Consider the following 20207-nt stretch of genomic DNA (forward strand, 5'->3'; position numbering starts at 1 on the left):
AAAAAAGGAGTTTATATACCAGTTTATATTCTCGTCATCGAAGTACCTGTTATATGCAAAATACAAGTCTGGAGTGTTGTGTGGGGAGAGATGGGAGTTTGTATACAAGCTCAGTATTCACCAGTAATATTCACCACTTCTCGCTACTTACCGCAAGTGTAATAAAAAGGGAAACTGAACGCCAAAAATAAGTATGGCTTATCCGAAGGAGAATTGGGCACTGATTCCGATGAGCTACATGTATGTCTCGAGCCGATCAGAGACTGCGGCAATAGAAACCTGTGTAACGGCTCCTGTGCGACTTTGCATGTAACGCCCTGCGTGCGGCAAACATGTGCCAATGTAACGCTTCATGGCCTCACTGCGGCAACATATATTGCCAGTACGGTAGTAAAATGTACGTCTGCTGCTGCTGCTTTCTCAACGAAGAAGAAAAGTGGTAAATTCCACACTCAACTTCAAAATCTCGCAATGTGATAACAAAGCCAAACTCAAAGGCAACGGACTTTGTCTGTCCCGTAACACTCAAAGTACGCGAAGCTCGCTATGTCACAACAGCGGCAAAAATCTCGGTCGGATGGCTTGATGCTGCCTTTTTCTTTCAAGAACTACGGACTAGTACTTGAAAGTGCTGTAGCAGTTTTGCATATTGAGTGCGTGGTCGTCTTGACCGAGCCAGGCATTTGCTGTGTAGACCTACCGCGCTAGCGCTGTGCAGTATTACTATTAGTACCACAGTCCGGGCCCTGGTCAGCTCTCAAAGTCTCATGCTCAGCTATCTAGCTGTGAGCGTGCGAATCTGCAATCAGTGACGCTTGTGGCACAATGATTATGTAGCTGAACCATCGGACCTTATTATTTTGTCAGCTTGGATCACGTGATCCATCCAGCTGCCGCGTGCGGCAAACAGCACAAATAGCGCCAACTCTGGCCTGCGAGCGTTTGCTGCGACTAGCGCGCTAGCGCGCGTGACGTACACAAACGCGCTAGCCAGAATGCTTTGACTTTGATGGCTTTCACAGTTTCAGCTTCTATTTTTGGAAAAGTAGCGCGCTCAGACCAGCTCGCTCACTCTTTTCCTCTTCCATTTTTTAGGGCAGTTGTTTTGTTTGATAGACGAAGCTTAGGGTCTTTTTGGGTTTGCAACCCTTACCCTCCTGGAAAAAATCATAGTTGCTAGACTGCGACACTTCAGACCAGGTACTATTAGAGCCGCTAATGGACGACGAGCTATTTTCCGCTATCCGGAGCTCAAGCATTTGAGCCGCTAAATGGACGAGACTCCTGGGGTAAAGGATGCAGAGAATGAGGAGAAAACACTCGTATGGAGCAGGGAGTAGGTATTGTACTACTTCCTGGTATGGAGCACTGAGACGCGGTAAGTCTTAGGGCAATTCTTAGCCAGTAATTGCTTTCTCGCCATAATTATGTTCTCGTTTTTCGTGTCTTCTGTAATGCCAGTACACTAGCAGTACGTCTACACTGTAGGAGAGAGTCCATACGCCTGAGTGTGCAGCTCTCCATCTATGCAGCATAAACAAATTTAATGAAAAATTTCCTTTGCCTAAGGGCTGAGTTCCACTGCCGCTCCGCCACACATCATCCACGGCATGAACCGTCATCATTACGAGCTGGTCCAGCGAGGCCGCGGCTCATCACCAGCTTTCGCTTTGCTGCTTGATACAAAAAATGCAAGCCGCGGTCACGGCTTGCATTGTTTCCCGCACTTAATTGTTTTATTCGGGGGAATTTTAGTTCGTTGCACAGGCCAGAACACGAGGATTTTTTTGGATTTCTCGCGCAGGCAGGCTAAAGTTCATGTACCGTAAAGTCGCGGATAAAAGCCGGGCTTATAAGCACATAAGCCGCTTTCTGCATCGGGCTTTAATGCAAGCCAGGCTTGTATGCAAACCATGCTTATATGCATCACTGATATTTTTTGCCAGGCTTGTATGCACATAGAAGCCAGGCTTCTACGCGCGACATGCGTAGATCTACCACTGACTACCGGTATGACGGCAGTTTTACTATGCACCGTACATGCACTCTTGACCTACCCGATTCGCGCTTGCATAGAAGCCAGGCTTCTACGCGCGACAGGCTTATATGCATTTGGCCCGTTTGATTTTCAGGCTTCTATCCGCGATGTGCTTGTATGCAAACCCGGCTTTTATCCGCGACTTTACGGTATACCCAGCTAGGCTGTATGGTAACAGTACAGCACAGTGAGTACAAAGTCATGTTATACTATGTGAGTACATCCATACCATAGAGTGAGGTGAGATCTGCAGTAAGTGCATGTGAACATCAGCCGATGTGGGTCTAGACCCAGGATTGTCATGCAGACACGACAAGATTAGAGAATGTAGTGGGTGATCCGAGCCCAGTCGATCCAGGTCTGCCTTGCGTCGGCGACCCTCCGGAACTGATCTCCGCGTTCCATTTTCCAGGAGAACAGTAGCTTCAGTTGGGGATGGTGGTCGTCCCACAAGCAGCGACAGCATCACCACTCCTAGAGAAAACACAACCAGTTTCTCGTCGTATGCTGTTCCTACTTGTAGGCTCTCTGTCGGCATAAAATAAGGCGTACCGGGGCACCGGGTCAAAGCCGTGACGTCCGCACCTTGACTACCATGAAGAGTGCGGGCCAAACCAACATCAGCTATCTTGGCTCGCCCTGCCGTGACCAAGATGTTACGTGGTTTCAAATCGCGGTGCAAAATGTTCTTGCCGTGTAGAATGCCCGAGCCTTCTGCCACGTCGACTAAATACTGAAGGCTTTGAGCGAATGGCTCTCTTGGCTCAACTCCAATGTAATGGTCACGTTGAGTACTGTGGAATGTGAGGGCAAATAGCCTGTATCGGTGATCTAGGATCTCGATCTCCACATCTAACATGGCGGAACTTTCTAGAGCGAAGCCAACAAGTGAGAACGCGAATACAGGGGGTGCTCCGTGGATGAAAACACGCCGTTGAAACGTTCTCACCCCAGGACATCCAACAGACGGAATGGAAATTACTCCGGTTGGCAGATCTTCACTGCTATCAATGTCCTTGCATGGAGTTGGAGGTGGCTTCTGCCAATCACGGAGAGCATTTTTTAAGTTGAAGTTGATGCCAGCTTGATTGGCAAGCACAGGAAAGGGTGATCGATGTTCACTAACAACAGATAAGCAGACGGGGCTGGAGCAAGTTGACTCGAAAGAACTTGTCAAAAAACACCGCCAAGGGTTTCAGACCAAACAAGACCTCACTGCCATATGCATTGACAAAACCTGTTGCACTGGGTACAATACCAGCGTCAGCAAGCCAGCGCATCTTCGCAACGCTCCACTCTTCCAACAGCATGGCTCGGTGGACGTCACCAAGCAGTGTACATCGCTGTGCTAGAGTCCGACCAAGTTCATTATCGATTACCATCAGCAGGTGCAGAAATGTGACAATATTATCCATAGGACACGTATTGCTGATATGTACCTAATGAAACAGAATTCAGAAACACAGTAGAAGAACATATTTAATCAGTATGACATTGTTTAAAGTATCAAGTATGCATGGAGTCAACAAAGAGTCCTAGGGCTTCCCCAGCGAATCGAAGCAATCTTGTACCCAATCTGCATGCCGTGCATTTTTTTGCCAGAGCTGAGAGCCCAATACATGTATCTCACTATAACCTCAGCCTTGTTATGTGCATCTATATTGGCTACTGCCATAGTAAGTATCACGTGATACATAACAAAATGGTACGAACCCATTTTTGTCTGTACAAAGACTAAACCGTACATGAGCACATGTACTCATGCACCATACAGAGAAGAAGCAAACCAATCGCAGCTTATTATTGGCTCACAACCCGAGTTTCTATTGCAGCTTGTTTACCTTTCTTCCATTCCAAGTCACATCACCACCGCCCCACGGGAGACTGGGTGGACCAGGTCTACTAACAACAGCTGGCGGTGGCATCGCCGGTGACACAACTGGAGAAGATCGCACAGAAGTGGCGGCTGGAGATTGATGTTGCTGGGCAGGTGAAGGTACAGAACGGCGACGTACAGGCGTAACAGGCGTAACAGGCGTAACAGGAGTAACAGGCGTAACAGGAGTAACAGGCGTAACAGGAGTAACAGGCGTAACAGGTGATGGTGAGGGTGACTGGTCACTTGATTGTATGTTGATCTCCTTTGCAGCAATGACCGGTGATAGAAAGTTTACAAGGCGAGCACAAATCTGCCAGATCAATTCTAACGATGGCTTCATCTTTAGTGGGAACACATTCCTCAGGATACGAAATATCTGCAGAAGAAAGCAAAGTCAAGCCAGAAGACGTTAGATGTTATGCGGACCAACATTTTCTCGGGGCAATGTGCGGGAGTGAAATGTTACCAATATCACTTGGAACTGTTTTCTGCAAAGATAAACCGTGATCTGACAGCACGCTATACAACAAGCAAAATGGAAGTGTGCATGCATAGTATTGTGAAAGAACTGTAAGTAAACTGAACACCAATATGCATTATATGCTTTAGTACGAAGATGACTCATCCCGAACAACAAAACTATTTTCTTCTAAAGGCAAGGAAGACAAACGAAACAGATACAATATGATGCCACTCTAGAAAGGCTTTCATTCCATTTACATGCCTAAGATGATACACAGCATACCTTTATGCGTCTGATGATGCGTTCAACGTGAATCCGACATGATGACAGCTTCTTGGATGCAGCCTCCTCTGGAAGGGGAAGCTGTGGCCTGTCTTCCATGAAGGAAGGGGTCACGAGAGATACACCGTCTGGCAGCAAGTCCCCAATCAGGAAGCCGCGATCAGCCATCACAACATCTCCGGACTCCAGCTTCGATACAAGACCGGAATGCTGCACAATAGCCTTGTCGGTTTGCCTCCCACCGTACAGCTTGGAGGCAAACACAACAGCACCGTGTGGAGCAATGGCTACTAGTGCCTTCGCGGTGTTGTGATGTTTGTAACTGCTGAATGCTTCACTTTGTGCCCGGAACGAACTCGGCATCTCTATAAAACAATTCAGTGCAATCCAGCACCACGCGTGTCGATGGGAATGTCTCTCGGAAACACTCCGGAAGGTCTTCCTCGATACTCGATCTTGGCAGCCAGATCGGCACCTGCACCAACCGGCCATGCAAGACTCTGAGCCAAGTGCTCCAAATACGGCTAACTGTGGGCTGGCTGATGCCAAGACGATAACCGAGGTCCCGCTGTTGAAAGCCTCTCTTCAAAATGGCAAGAACAACAAACAATTCAAACTCTGGATCAAGACTGCGGTGACTAAGGCGTCTGGCACCAGATACGCCAGGTTTGGCTCCATAATACTGCATTTTCTCAGCACAGCGGCCAAACAAGCAATCAAACATGACCTTATACGTGGCATAGGACGGCAGGCCAGTGTAAAATCGAAATGCAGCGTCGTCGTTCTTATAGCGATTCAGGCTGAATTGCGTACCCTTCAGAAGCTTTACTTGCTCTCTCAGTAAAGCAAGCTCGTCACCATGAGCACTGTCTGCACCTTCTGAGTCTCTATCTGAGCCTGCTGGCATGCCGTCAGGACCGCGGTCATCGAATGATGCGGGCGACAATCTATCACTGCCATCGTCATCGTCGGATGCCAGCAGTGATCCGGGCGACGACTGTGTACTATCTAGACTCAGAGTTTCTGGCCTTGATAAAGGGCGTCGGGGTGACGTGCTGGCTCCATGCCGTCTCTCTTGCCGCTGTGGGAAAATGGATGGATGAGGGTTGTTGTTGGTTGGCCGCCTGTCAACAAAATGATCCCCACAAATTCGTGTGGAAGACGATGGCCTCCATGTCACGGGACGTGCACAGCGATTCCTCCAAACACGACGGGTTTGACGGTCACGGGGGAACTTATGAAAGCTTACCACTCCTCTGTCCTCACTAGAATTGCTATAACAGCCAGGCACACAACATGTAGTTCCACCTACAGTGCGGCGACGGCGAAATCGATCAGCAAAGGACAGATCAGGACTTTCGCTCATGGTGACACTCACGTTACCACCAGCCCAGCAGAAAGCTTCTTTGAGTTATCTCCATACGCCAACAGATCTCACAACAAACAAAAGCGAACGATCAGGCAACGATATCATGCCAAAAAGAAGATTATACTTTGAATTATTAAGTATGTAATCAAATGGTTTTGTGAACTCGTTCCACCAACTATACCACTTTCAATAAATCGTGACGCCATTTTGTTTTAACACGCATACGGTCCATTGGCCCATATGTTGTAGTCTTTTGGACGCTGAGTCGATTCGTTTTGGTCCGAAAAGGCTGCGATGCAGCGTTCCTCCTTTATTCCCAATCGAACATGGTTGAAGAAGCGGTCATGTGCTCCTGCGTACACCAGTCACCTGGTCACCGTGCCTGCAGGGTACCACTAATTACTTACTAGCCTGTTTGACCTTTTTTGGGTGCAGTCCTGTCACTCGAGTTGAACCTTCGTGTGAAATTTGTCGCCTGCTGGCGTGGTGACCAGGTGATTTGGGCACCCAGGAGCACGTGACCACTTGTTCAACCATGTTCGATTGGGCATGTTCGATTGGGAATAAAGGAGGAACGCTGCATCGCAGCCTCTTCGGACCAAAACCAGTCGACTCAGCGTCCAAAAGACTACAACATATGGGCCAATCGCGGTCATCCGTGCTTTTATAAGAGCGAAATGGCGCATTTAGTGAGATTTTGCATACAAATCCCCATCTAGTAGGGCGCAGTCACCCAGTTTCGGTGGAAGTGCGCGAGTTCGATTGGGATTCAAGTAGGAAGGGAGCGTCTCAGCTTTCTCGGACCAAGACCATTCGACTCAGCACCCCGATCACTACAGCTGGTGAAATTTTAATTTTTGCCTTAACTTCCCCTTTAAATATCTCGTAATGTGACAACAGTCAAAGTCATTGGACTTTTTCAGTCCCGTAACACTCAAACTCAAAACTGGCTGTGTCACAACAACGGCAACAATCAGCCTACATGTACGTAGGTCTATGTCTGTTGCTACCTTTTTTCTTTCTTTCTGTCACCACTCTAGATCTACACTACTTACACTGTGTGAAGCAGTTTTGTACTTGTACACTGACTGTGGTCGTCTTGACCGGGCCAGACTTTGCTGTGTTCGACTCGTACTCGTACTAGGGAAGGCATGCATGCCGATACGGATGCTCGTGTCGTCATGAAAAATTGTTCATTTATTGTGTGAATTATTTAATTGCATTCAATCTTTGGACAGAACTAGACTCACAGTTTTGTCCTTCGCAATTTGTGTGTAAATTGCATATTTTATTGTTGAAGATGAAGACGCTCGGACGTTGGTAGCATGAACTGAATGATTGGAACTGCAGTACGATAGCTGCTACATTTATGTGCGAACTGCTGGTTGCTCTGCGCAGCGTACTGATGGGTTACGCAAGTGCCACGCTAATCATTAATCACTGATGCTGGCGTATCACACAATGGAGTTGGGAGATGTGCGTAGCAGATCAGCGGATAGCGTTTATAAGGCGAGTTAATTGCTCGAATTGTTTAATGGTTGGAATTGAATGAGATTCGGTTTACGTTGGGGATGATGTTGTCTCCTATTCTAAGCGTATCCATTTTATGAATCCAATATTCCATTGGAATTCTGAGTAAAGTGCAGAAAGCAGTGGAATTTGAAGTGTGGCTCTTAGGCCACAACATAATTGCATAAGTAATAAAGCTGCAAGAAGCGTCCAAACTCATCTTTTCTAAACTTCTTTGTCAATACTAAGTGATGTAATGTGTCTGCAGTGGCGTCGGAAGGCAATTTAGTGTGCCGGGTACGGTTAGCCGTCTGAAGTACATTATACGCGTCAGGGAGGGGTGCCTGACTTGAACATTTTGGAAATTCAGAGCCCAGTGAAGTGCATGTTAATGATTTACAGGATACTCGGTGCAAAGAGTGGTACGGTCATTACCATAGTGACCGTAATGTGTCCGATACCCCTGACCTGCCATAGCAGGGGTCAACCACTCTTGAATAAGCGTGACTGTGTGTGTTCGTGTGTGTGTGTGTGTGTGTGTGTGTGTGTGCATGTTCGTGTGCGCGCCTACTTTCGCGATTTGATGTGGGATGCAAAATTGGGAAAAAATAATCACTCGCTGGAAACAGAGAGGGGGGGGGGGGGGGGGTGTTCGGTGCTCTCTCAATCGTGGTGATGAGGGAAAGTGCCACTTTACATACAATGAACTGTGCTGACACCATACTGAGTTTGTGTTCCCCAATACGTCAGGTGATGCGGCCGCGAATCCGGCTAACATTGCCTATCACAGGTGTGTGTGTGTGTGTGTGTGTGTGTGTGTGTGTGTGTGTGTGTGTGTGTGTGTGTGTGTGTGTGTGTGTGTGTGTGTGTGTGTGTGTGTGTGTGTGTGTGTATGTGTGTTGGAGGGTGGGGGATTGAGTCAAAAAGACAGTAGTATCCTTTGCTTGTATGGAGATGAATATGGTTTCATTACAGTAACATGAACTTGTGTTACTGTTTCTGTATTGCTGTACAGAGGCAGCAGTGTACCTTGCCATGATCAACGCAGAATATACAAGTGCAGTTGAGGCTGATGCGCCGGTTGACAAGATTGCAGAGGCTAAGGATAACAGCAGAAGGGCTGATGCTGAACAGACTGCACATGTTGAAGCGGTTTGCGTAGCCAGCATATGAACAGGCAAGATCGAGGAGCAAGTGATCACCCATACCTGGTGAGTGCATTGTTCCTTCTGCAAATTTAATGCCGCTATGTGCGTGCGTGTGTATGTGTGTGTGTGTGGGGGGGGGGGGGGTGTATGTGCATGTGTGTCTGTGTTTGTGTGCGTGTACACACGCGTGCATGTGTGTGTGTGTTTGTGTAAAACTTCATGGTATCAGTGCTTCTAGTGTCTGCTTATGTCAGAGTAGCATGCTGACTACGCTGGTTACTCCAGCAAGTGTAGGGTGTGCACAGGTAACTGTCTTGGCTGTCCTATTCCGATGTGCTCAGTGTGGTGTACATCAGGAGTGTATTGTTGGTCGATTCGCATGGCTTTACCAGTTGAGTGGATTAGGCTGGTATCTGGCGCTAGTCCTGATCTGTTCCACTCTTGATCCGCTATTGTTACTACATTGTACTAGTATAAGGCGTCATCCGTAAAGACCGATATTTATTTAGAAACGAAAACTAGTCGTTTCTCTTCAACCCCCCTCCCTCCCTCAAAAACAAACACATACAAACGATGCTTAGTATCGATATTTTTTCTTTTCTTTTCTGGACGTGCCCACACATACAAACTGCGCATCGATATTTTTTGAGAAACGAACAGGCGCTCAACCCCCTCCCCCCCCCCCTAAACGACTAGTTTTCGTTTCTAAATAAATATCTATATTTACGGATGGCCCCTAACTATACCTAAGATAAAATCTGTGCGTGTACATCCAGTGCATTTTCAGATTGGCATGTTTCTCTTACGATGGCCATACATACAGTCAAATCTGCCGTTAGCGACCTCTGCTGTAGGCGACCATCTACCGTTAGCGACCGATTTTCCGTGCACCGACTGTTTCACATGACTACATGGTGTGTGTGCGTGTGCGTGTGTGTGTGTGTGTACGTGTGTACGTGTGTGTGTGTACGTGTGTGTGTACGTGTGTGTGTGTACGTGCCGAGGCTGGTTGGTAAAGTAACTCCAATTTCACTTCAAGGTACCAGTGCATCTAGTGTCTGCTTCTATCAAAGCAGGTATGCTCTCTATACTGGTTACCCCAGCAAGTGTAGGGTGTGCATAGGTAACTGTCTTGGCCGGTTTATGCCCATGTAGTCCGTGTGGTGTAGACCAGGTGTGCATTGGGGGTCGATTCACATGGCTTTGCCAGTTGTGTGGATTAGACAGTTATCTGGCGCAAGTCTTGATCTGTCTCATTCAGAACTTGTTCGCTATCGTTGCTATGAGAGAAAATCTGTGGGTGCACATCCAGTGCATTTGCAGATTTGCGTGCTTCTCTTGCGACGGGCGTATACATGGTACATGGTGTGTACGTGAATGCGCCCATGCATACGTGTGTTTGTGTGTGTATGTGTGTACCAGCTAGTTTGGCTGGTGTCTTCACTTATGCCATATAGTGGCTGTGTGTCTGGGTGTGTTAACATCATGCTCGACTTTTAGGATGTGTATTGTCGTATCTGACACGTTTGTCGGTTTCATGGTTCGTATAACGCATGTTATAAATTCGAAGGCTCCTTGCCTTATTCCTCTGTATTTCTGTATGCTACTTTGTGTGTGTGTGTGTGTGTGTGTGTGTGTGTGTGTGTGTGTGTGTGTGTGTATGTGTGTGTGAGAGTGGTGTGTGTGTGTGTGTGCATGCTCGCGCGCACGCGTGTGTGTGTGTGTGTGTGTGTGTGTGTGTGTGTGTGTGTGTATGTCATTTGTTCACTAGGTCATATTGGTGTGAAGTGAGCCATGACTAGTGGTTGTGTTCTGGGAGCATGCTGTCATCTGACCAGTCAAGAAACACTGCCTGAGAATATGGTAGTGTTTGGCGAGGGCTATCAGCGTCGAGTGCAAGGTGATAAACCCACGGTAAGCTTTGCGTGCCTTTTGTGTGTGTGTGTGCGTGCGTGTGTGCGTCGGGTGTGTGTGTGTGCCATATGGTGCAGCGATTTCCAATCGATGGGTTGCGGGTTCAATTCCTGACGATTATGGTCACACAAGTCTTTCTTCTCTTTCTCAGACTCCTCCTGACTTTTCTTTCATTCTCCTGGGTGGTTACCAGCAGCCAGTGCATGCCGGAGTATGTGGTGTGATGTGTGTGCGTTAAAAAAAGGGAAAAGACCAAAAAGTAGGAATTCACTGGCCAGAAAAAGCCACTTCATAGCTGTGTTGTGTAGACCAGGTTGAATAGTGGCGGTCAATTCTTCAGCCTTGCAAGCTTTTGAATGGTGCAACACCATCACAAACTGCTATGGCTTCTGCTGTAGCATCGCTATCATCGCCTCCAGCGAGGGGCGTCAAATGGTCAAAATTTAATGGTGTGTGTTTCACACATACCCGAGTCTTATTGAGCCAGTTCTCATTTGCACTTGCACGCAGGAGATTTAGGTTGAAAGGCACATAAATTTTCTGTTTGCTACCTCCTCTCCTTCTCAGTATCATTGCATTCTTGTCTCCAAGAAAACTGTACCTCTTCTCTAGCAGTAATACACTATCGCGTTGGATTTCTTGCTCTCTCTCGTTCTCTCTGTCTCTCTCTCTCTCTCTCTCTCTCTCTCTCTCTCTCTCTCTCTCTCTCTCTCTCTCTCTCTCTCTCTCTCTCTCTCTCTCTCCGTGTCCAACTCCCAGGCACCGACATTACAGCTGGACTTCCTAACAAAGATATTGCCAAACTACCATCACCTGTAGGCGTCACAGTCGGCAGCAGCAGCAGCAATATCTTGACCAAAGGTATCCTTGCCCCATCCACCTTACATGGCCCTGTGTTGTTTGCTGCAAACCCGCATTCGCTGAACACGAGGTCTAAGCACAGATATTGTTTTAACCTTTTGAGCACGACGCTACCTGAATGCCTCCCCACGGCAACACCTGCAAAAGTGGCGTTTTTCCTATGAAAGTACTACCTGTTCAAGGATCGATAACTTTACCTTCCCTTGGACGAATTCCACGATCTTGAGCTTCCTGGAAAGGTCTTGAGACGAGGAGCAAACTAGTTCCAAACTCAGCTCGGAGCGAAACTAAACGCCCATGCTACAGTCTGGCAAACTTCACCCACGCGCTCGACAGACTTGAGCACGGGCAAGAGACCAAATCCTCAGCTGCCATTTCGCCCTCCTTGCTCGTATCGAGCTCAAATTTTTTTTGAGGACTCCTGAGATCCGCCACCATCATTTGAATCTAGTTTCCATGGCAGCAGGTAGCGCAAAAATGATCGAAAATGCAAAATACGCGTTCTGCAGATCGCGCAAAAACTTCTCTTTGAATTTGCCGTGTCGAGTCGCATATCTCAACAACCCGGGGTCGTATCGCTTCGGGGATTGTTTCTATCGCAAGCTGAGAGTTTTCTCTTCCAGATCCATACTTCGATCGTGAGAATCGACCAAGAATTGACTGAGTTACGATAGTTTGAACGCACGCGATCCAGACAAATCGCGTATATGCGCGATGTACACTCAGGACGTAATATTACGTCCTCCGTGGTGCAGTGGTATTCTGAATGACGTATTATTACGTCCTTCGTGCTGAACAGGTTAATATTGTACTCAGCAGAGTAATGCTGGTGTATGTATTTACACACAGCTAGATCATTGTCACATTCATGTGCATTGGCTGACTCGATGGTTTATATAATTATGCACCACAGGCTGATATGGGTAACCATTCACGACATCTCTCCAGAGGTGCGTTGTACACACATTTCTAACCTATTGCTTGGATATGCTGGTTCTAGGCGGTATCCCGTTACTAGGAAATGCCCACGCAAGGCTACAATCTCTGTTTCTAGGAAATGTTGGTTCTAGGCCGTAATAATTATTAGGGCTCAAACGGTTAGTCCGATTAACCGGTTGCAGACCAGTTACGAAGAATTTACGGTTAACCGATAAAGATAACGGTTACGCAGTAACTTTTCAGTCAATTTTTCGAGGATCAGGTCGTTGCAAAGTATGCACTTTCGCAGGCTGTCGCACGCGTTTGCAATTTCTGGGCTGTGAACTCGGTCATATCTGCTCTCTTGGTGTGAGAGTATGTATGAATGAGCATGCAAGAGAATGTACATGTGTGAGTTGTACTGGATAGGGTACATTGTTTGAATGAGTATAGTCAAATATACGGTTAAAAAAGAGTCCGCAGGATCGCCGTGGCTTATAGGTTATAGCCGTTAAACCGATCGTTAGCTTAGCAGTTAACCGTTAGGCCACCCTTTGTTAATTCATTGTTTAACGTCCTTTTTTTCGCGAAAAGGTACGCGGGAGGGCGGAAAAAAAACAAAAGCCCATTCCAAAAACTGGAAACCCCAATCAAACATTTTGACCAGTAAAGCATGTGATATATACAATATTTCTGGGTCTAACGGCACTTGCAGGCATAGAACAACACTCTTTGATGGTACATTGGAGCACATGCCTGATGAATCCAACAAAACAGGTACATAGCATGGAGTTAGCATGTCATGAATTCATTACATCTGGATTTTTACTAGGACACACACCGTATACGCGTACGATATTTAAAAGCCAACAAAAAAAGAAAAAGAACACAAGACAAAGGCATGCCCGGGAGACAAGATTATAAGTTTAAGGTCATGATCGGCGCGCGTACACTGTGAAACTACACAATCATGTATTCACAACTTCGCATATTTACTACTACTTTCTTGTTTTTTTTTTCCGGTCGGAGGCAAAAAGGTACGCGGGCGCGGACGTTAAACAACGAAAAAAGAAAGGGTGGCCTTAGGGGTTAAACCGTGACCGTTTGAGCCCTAATTATGATGCAGTTGGCATCCCTCAGTCTGGCATGCTGAAATGTTCAAGTCGACGCTCCACGACTGCCTTCTATATTTGGATTTCGTTGATGTGGCAAACAATTGCCGCTGCTTTTAACACTGTAGTTAACATACACATGATTTGCTTCTTATCTGGACAGTGTTTTTGTGTGCTATTCTCACATGGTTCTTGTGTCATGTCATCAAGAACACTGATTTTCTGCTGTTCTCGGTTGTGTGTGCGTGTCTCTGTGGGTGCACAAGTTGCTATGTCTAACATAGCTGTTCGCTATCATCGCTTCCGCAATGGGCATGTCTGGGCATGGTACATGGTGTGTGTGTGTGTGCGGGGGGGGGGGGGGGGGGTGGCTGTTGCCGATTTGTGAGTGTCTGCAGGGGGAGGGGTGGGGCAGGTGCTGTGGCTTGTTTCAGAGAGTGTTTGTGTGTGTTAAGCGCGATGCACAATATCACTTCTGCGACGTGATCGAGAGTTGTTTCTGCTAAATTTTGAATCACAGGTTTTCCCAGCTCCATCGCAGGTTTTATTGCGGAAAGTTGAGTAGTTCAATTTCTGCGACGAGCGATGAATATCACTTTCTACACGGCGGGCGCTCGTGACAGCTCGCGTGCAGTTTTGGACTGTGCATGCCCTGATACGATGCTCCGTGCATCGAAGACTCTTCGTGCACTTCGAAAAAGACTTTCGCTCAACGCTAATCGCATCGCAGAAATGATATTGTGCATCGCGCTTAATGGCATTATTCAATGTGTGTGTGTGGGTTGGGGGTTGGGGGGCGGATTTATACAGTGTGGGTGTGCGTGTGCGTGTGGATTTCTGGACAATCCGGTGAACGATAATAATTGCCGAGGCCAATATCCATGAATATACTCTCGCATAATAACGCATATCCCATCACTGTTCCGGATACCGGTTCTTCCAAAATTTATATCCCGGAGCGAAAAGAACTTGGCATCGGTTCCTCTGATTTCGTGTTATATTCCTATGAAAATTGTCTACATACTATACTGCATGGTGTTGATGTGAAAGGAGTCAGAGGGCGGTCCAGAGCAATCAGACATAGTTCATAGTTGCTACATGTATTGGAATATACATACATAATATACATTAATCTCTGCCGTGACATAGCCACCGCGTGCTACCACTATCACCGCCACAACCTCTGAATACCCGCGGCTGTTGAATGTGGACACCACAGTGTTCTTCCACCGCCACACATCACACCCCCTGCCCAGTGCCCCCATGGCTTACCCTTGTCCTCCCTGGTGGTTTCTCCGCCTCTGCACGCTCCATGCATAGTTCGCGCCTACTGCGCATGCCCATCCAGTGATGTAATTCTTATCACTCGCTCTTCCCATGCATGCCCTGCATCTATAACTCACACCTCCTCTACATGCCCATGCGTATCTCCCACAATAAGAACAAGCTATCCCGCGACAAAAGCATTAGTTGTCTGATGATTGCCTTAGCATTTAGCTACGTGCATGAAACGCAGCGTTACAACGTATGTATAATTGGTGGAACCATTCTTTTTGACCTTCATGTACTTCGAAGTACATTAAATATACATGTACAAAAAGGGAGAGGGGAAGCTGTGTCGCCACTCTTAGTTTTACGTATTACTACGATGCCTGATGATCGTAGCATTTCGCAGTAATACTTGAAACTCAGACTTGCAACACAACTTCCCCTCTCCCCTTTGTGTGGACAGCTCTGCCCTACTAGTCTATGTGTGTTGAGCACTGTTCGGACAGTGGAGCACACCAAGTAACCATGGTTACTTGATTGCATGTAGACCAGAGAAGTGGATTGTGTAATGAGGGGATTTTCCAATCACCATGAGAACCTTTCCAGCACCATCCACTAATTTGACATGCAGACTAGTATGAACCTGAGAAGCGTAGTCAACACAAAAGCATGCAACCAACACCTAGTATATTGCAAGTACTATACACACCAAAGAAATCTGGCCAATGCTGCACATGATAGTCGACTACGGTGCATGCAGCATTGACCGGATGTTTTGGCAAATATTGTACATATTGAAGCAACCAAAATGAAATTATGGCAACATTGCACAGCATGCACTCCCAATCATTATGATACACAACATCAACAGGCCATTTACGTGCCGCGTATTTGAACGGCCCTGGGCTGTCACACCAAATTCAAGGACAGTTCAAAAAGCTGATCTCCCCACCAAACGAGAAAAGAATCTTGTTGGGCCGGTCACACCGTCCCAACACACATCATTATACAAAACACACAGTGCATAGAATACCCATACACACAATCAACGTACAGTCTGAATAGCAGCAGTTGCTAGTCTCATAGCTCAATGACCTGAAGGACATGTGCAGTGGGAATGGCAAATATCTACACAACTACGTGAATCTGTCAACAGCATACTAGCTGAGAGCAGGAGGGTGGGGTGGGGGCTGTGTGGATTACTGTATCAATGAGGTGGGGGGGGGGGGGGGGGGCTCTCAGTGTGGATGGCTGTATAATAGGATAGTGTTATGGAGATCTACACAGGATATAGACAGGCTATCTGCTTATTTAGGAATATGAATGAGTGCTATAGGGTTACATATTAGTCAACTGAATGTGTGGACTACAAATTATATATAAACACAATGGGAGGGGGGTTTCAAAGCACAGTATGTGCACAGGGGGGGGGGGGGGGTCGCTGGCAAGGTGTTGTACAGCAGAAACACTTCCACAATCATATGCATACAAATGTCTAAGAAGGGCCTCGGTTATCTAACAGCGAACAAGCGCATGTACTAAGCCTAGAGAATACACAGTCGAGGACTACTGGTACTGCTAGTGGTACACAATCTGTATTGGTACAGTTTTAAATTGTTTTCTTCTCTTACATAATCTGTCACTGCATACTAGTAGACTGTTTCAGGATAATGTGGAATTACTACCGACTATGTGTCTAGTTATGCATCATTAGATGACGGTACTGGCAAGATAGCTGCGGTACTACTGTCGCTGTTTTAGGAAGTAGAGCTCCGTGTCCAAGGAAGATCTATAGGAACTGCTGCTGAAGAGGCGTTGGCAGTCCACGGGGGCCAGTTCAGTACCATCGGCCGAGATTGTTAGTTTCTGCAGTGAGGTATGGCTGTTGATAGCATGCAGGAATGCAGTGACGTCATCGTCGGTTAGGCTATCCTGCTGTTGTGGCTCACAGCCATCACCGATATGCAGCTCCGTCAAGCAGGGCCAGGCAGTGCGCAGGTTTTCTGTCAGGACATTGATGCAGTGTGCCCATTGTGACTGATCAATGTCTAATTCAGACAGATGTGATGCACTATGCAGTGCTGTGCAGATCATGCGCAGACCCTCTTCGTCAATACCGTGACCGTTGGTCAGGGTAAAAACCTGGAGGCGGGGAACGTCGGCAAGTGCGTTGGCCAGGAGCAGTGCGGGGATGCTGGTGACCTGTTCTGACGTTGTTACCTCTCCACTGCTTGTAGCCTGTGCTGGCTGGGTGTGGACTGGGTGTGATGCTACACTGCTATTGGAAGCATCACTGAAATCACAGTCAGCCACGAAGATCTTCTCCAGTTGTAGGTGTGATGACTTGATAACGGAGATAATCTCCTGCAACTGCCAGGTACAGTTAATGATCGTGAGATGGGTGATGTTGCTACACTTGAGTAACGATGCTGGCAGTAACACTGGGTCACAGGGCTGCAGGTAGCGTATGATCACAGACCTCACACTGCTGTGGTGGACATTGATGGCTACATCATAGGCACGCAACACTGCAGGATAGTAGACACCATCGATCACTACAAGCATGCACTGCAACGCAGCGGCAATACTGGACATGGGATGGGGATCGATGCCATGGTGATGAGAATACTCAGCATAGCACAGCAAGGCGAGGGCCAAGTTGTCGTCATCCTCCTCCGTTATGTCGTTGTGGAAGGGACTGTTCTGTAGCAGTGGCTTATCCGGATTGTTAGCAGTAAGAGACTGTGCGAGTACCTCTTTACCCATGCGTCGGAGAGCAGTAGCCAGTGTAGCAGGTGTTGCGTCCGGGCAGCGTTCCACCCAAACCAGCAACATGGCACTCAGGATTTCCTCACCGGTAGACGATCGACCGTATGTACTGCGATTCTCGACGTACTGTTTGCCGCTTCGTCCATCGATTTGGTCGGATAGCAACTCTTCCGATAGGCGATGTATTTCCTCATAGTTTAATCCGGCGGTTAGGGGCTCAAGCATACCGAGTGGGAACGTTTCCAGTGCCGCCGTGTCGGTCAAACCTTCACTGTCACCGTCCGAGTTTTGCACGTCTCTCTCTTCTGACTTTACCCGCGTAAGTAGACCGTTAATCAAGCAGTCAGCCTTCTCCGCATCCAGCTGAGCCGTCAGCAGCATCCAGAACGTGCGTAAGTGGCTGGTTTCGGGTCCCAGTGACTCAACCAGGTGAACAACATGTGCCAATGTTGTTGTCTTGTGTACAGCCACGTAGCGAGCAGCCAGAGACTCTTGTAATGTCAGATGGCTGAACATCCATAACCGGTCCTTATCCCTGCTGCTGTTGTCGGCCAGTACAAGAAGGCCCAGTGACTTTGCTTCCCTGGCAATCGATCGTGCCTCCAGGTCAGCATCAGTGAATATCAGCTGCTTCTTGTTCAGCATGCTGAAAGAGAACTTTCCGAGATCCAGGATGAGGGACCGCACTTGAGCGGGGATGGCATTCCAATTCTTGTACGACTCACCAGTGTGACGCTCCGCTACTTGGATGGTCATCATCTCAAAGATATCCGAGAGACAACGGGGCAGCATGCGCTTACGACAGTGGAAGATCTTGCACGTCTGCATGGCCAGGAATGGTGTAGCCATCATACTAGCAAGGTTCTGGTCACGCCGTACTGCCGTTACCAGTGCCGATGCTTCTTCCGCTGATCTCAGCACCTTTCCGATGTACTCCTCTACATCCTCCTGCCGGAAACCCACAAGTTCCACACGCCGATCAAACTGCTTTTGATCACACAGGCTCAGTAACTCAACGCACGGCCGTGACGTTACTACCAGACGAAGTCCCTTCACTTTAGACCCGTTGATGATGCCACGAACAAAGCCACTACACTCACTAAGGCGGATCTCATCAAGCCCATCTAATATTAAGCAAACTCGCTGCGCTTGCTGGCGTACAAAGCCATCGATGCTCTTGCGCTCGTCGCTTGTAAACTCTCCCAGCTCTTCCACACCAAGCAGAGAGCATATATTCGTTGCTTTTCTCACCTCCTCGTCTCGCAGCTTTCGCGCTACCACCAGGTCAAACGACGTCCACATTTCATTCTGTGCCCATTTCAATGGAGCCACTTTGGTCAAGGCGAATGTTTTGCCGCAGCCAGCACTGGCTACAACCAAGATGCGATAGGTTCGACCACCGCTAGAGAACTCCAGCATCTGCTCTTTATCAAGATCGAAGAGACTTTCCAGTGAGATATTCTTCAAGCTACTGGCCGCCTGTGTGAAAACATGTTCCACACGCCACACGTCGCCAATCGAATCAAAACCCGCCTCGCTGAACTGATCTCGGAGCTCGGGTCTCGACAAAATGATCAGTTTCACTTGCACGTCTGAAACGCTGGGTTCGTTGAGCCCTTCTTCAACCATGCCTTCTCCCATATCTACCGTTGCGCTTACATACTCCTCAACTAGCAAATCTCTCAACCTGCACACTGCCTCGGGTATGTTTCTTACCTGATCTGCTTGACCAGTGGCAAGTCTTGCTTGTGTGCTGGCAGACTCGGTCGCTGTACGTTCACCGCTATTCTCACTTGATCGCTTCGCTACATAGTCCTTTCGACTAGTGTTCTCTTTGCTCGCCATGACGCTGAATGGCTCACACATCAACGCCTACAATGGTAAGATTATGGCTCACAGTCACGCGAACGCCTACAATCGTAAAACTACCTTGTTTCTATTCGTCCTATCCAATACTAGTGTGTGCTGCCGGTTTTCAGCCGCGAAGAAACACTGGTAGATTCCAAACTCAGCTACTGTTATTTCAATTTCTCGTAATGTGACAACAGTCAAAGTCATTGGACAATTTCAGTCCCGTAACCATGGTAACACTCAAACTCAAAACTGGCTTTGGCACAACAACGTCAACAATCAGCGTACATCATGGTACATGTACTAGTCCTAGGGCCCATTTGAAATTTCTCACTTTTACTTGACACATGTTTGCTAACATGGATTTTATGATCATTCCTGGATGGTTTTTGCCTCCTGAACACGATGGCATAGGTTTCGATTGCCAAATTGTGTCCGAACATGGTGAAAAACATCAAAATAGAAAAAGGCCGTTATTACCATGGCAACCTAACTAGAATTGCTCCTATATCCATTTTTACTGACATGTATATGGCCAAGTAGCACCTCATTTTGCTCAGAATAAGCAGTAGATACAGTACGGCGACAAGTACTGTACTTTCACAGTGTCAAAACAAAATTTCCAAAGCGCAGTGAAACTTGGTTATTGGACATGTACATGTACATTACATGTCGCGTCGAATGTTAGCATTGAGGTACGTGTACATGTACATAGTATGTGCAGCTAGCAGGTACATGAGACTATTTACAGGCATGCATTACTATAATTATCAGACTGCAAACACGAGAGAAGCGTCAGACGGTTCGGCGTTACACTTCAACTGA

At 47.4% G+C, this 20207-nt stretch overlaps 2 long non-coding RNA genes across 2 annotated transcripts in view; both read left to right on the forward strand.

Annotated features, from left to right (window-relative positions):
• The first annotated feature begins 884 nt into the window (after window positions 1–884).
• Window positions 885–20207, forward strand: part of LOC135824193 (uncharacterized) — a 28558-nt gene continuing 9235 nt past the window's right edge. The window contains exon 1 of the long non-coding RNA XR_010554846.1: window positions 885–1378. This is a non-coding gene — a long non-coding RNA (uncharacterized LOC135824193). The remainder of the gene's footprint in view (window positions 1379–20207) is intronic.
• On the forward strand, window positions 9676–11534 carry LOC135824194 (uncharacterized). Its single transcript, XR_010554847.1, has 3 exons — window positions 9676–9764; window positions 10460–10602; window positions 11362–11534. It is a non-coding gene; the product is annotated as an uncharacterized LOC135824194 (long non-coding RNA).

Source organism: Sycon ciliatum, chromosome 9 (assembly GCF_964019385.1).
Source record: "Sycon ciliatum chromosome 9, ocSycCili1.1, whole genome shotgun sequence".
Classification (NCBI taxonomy): Eukaryota; Metazoa; Porifera; class Calcarea; order Leucosolenida; family Sycettidae; genus Sycon; species Sycon ciliatum.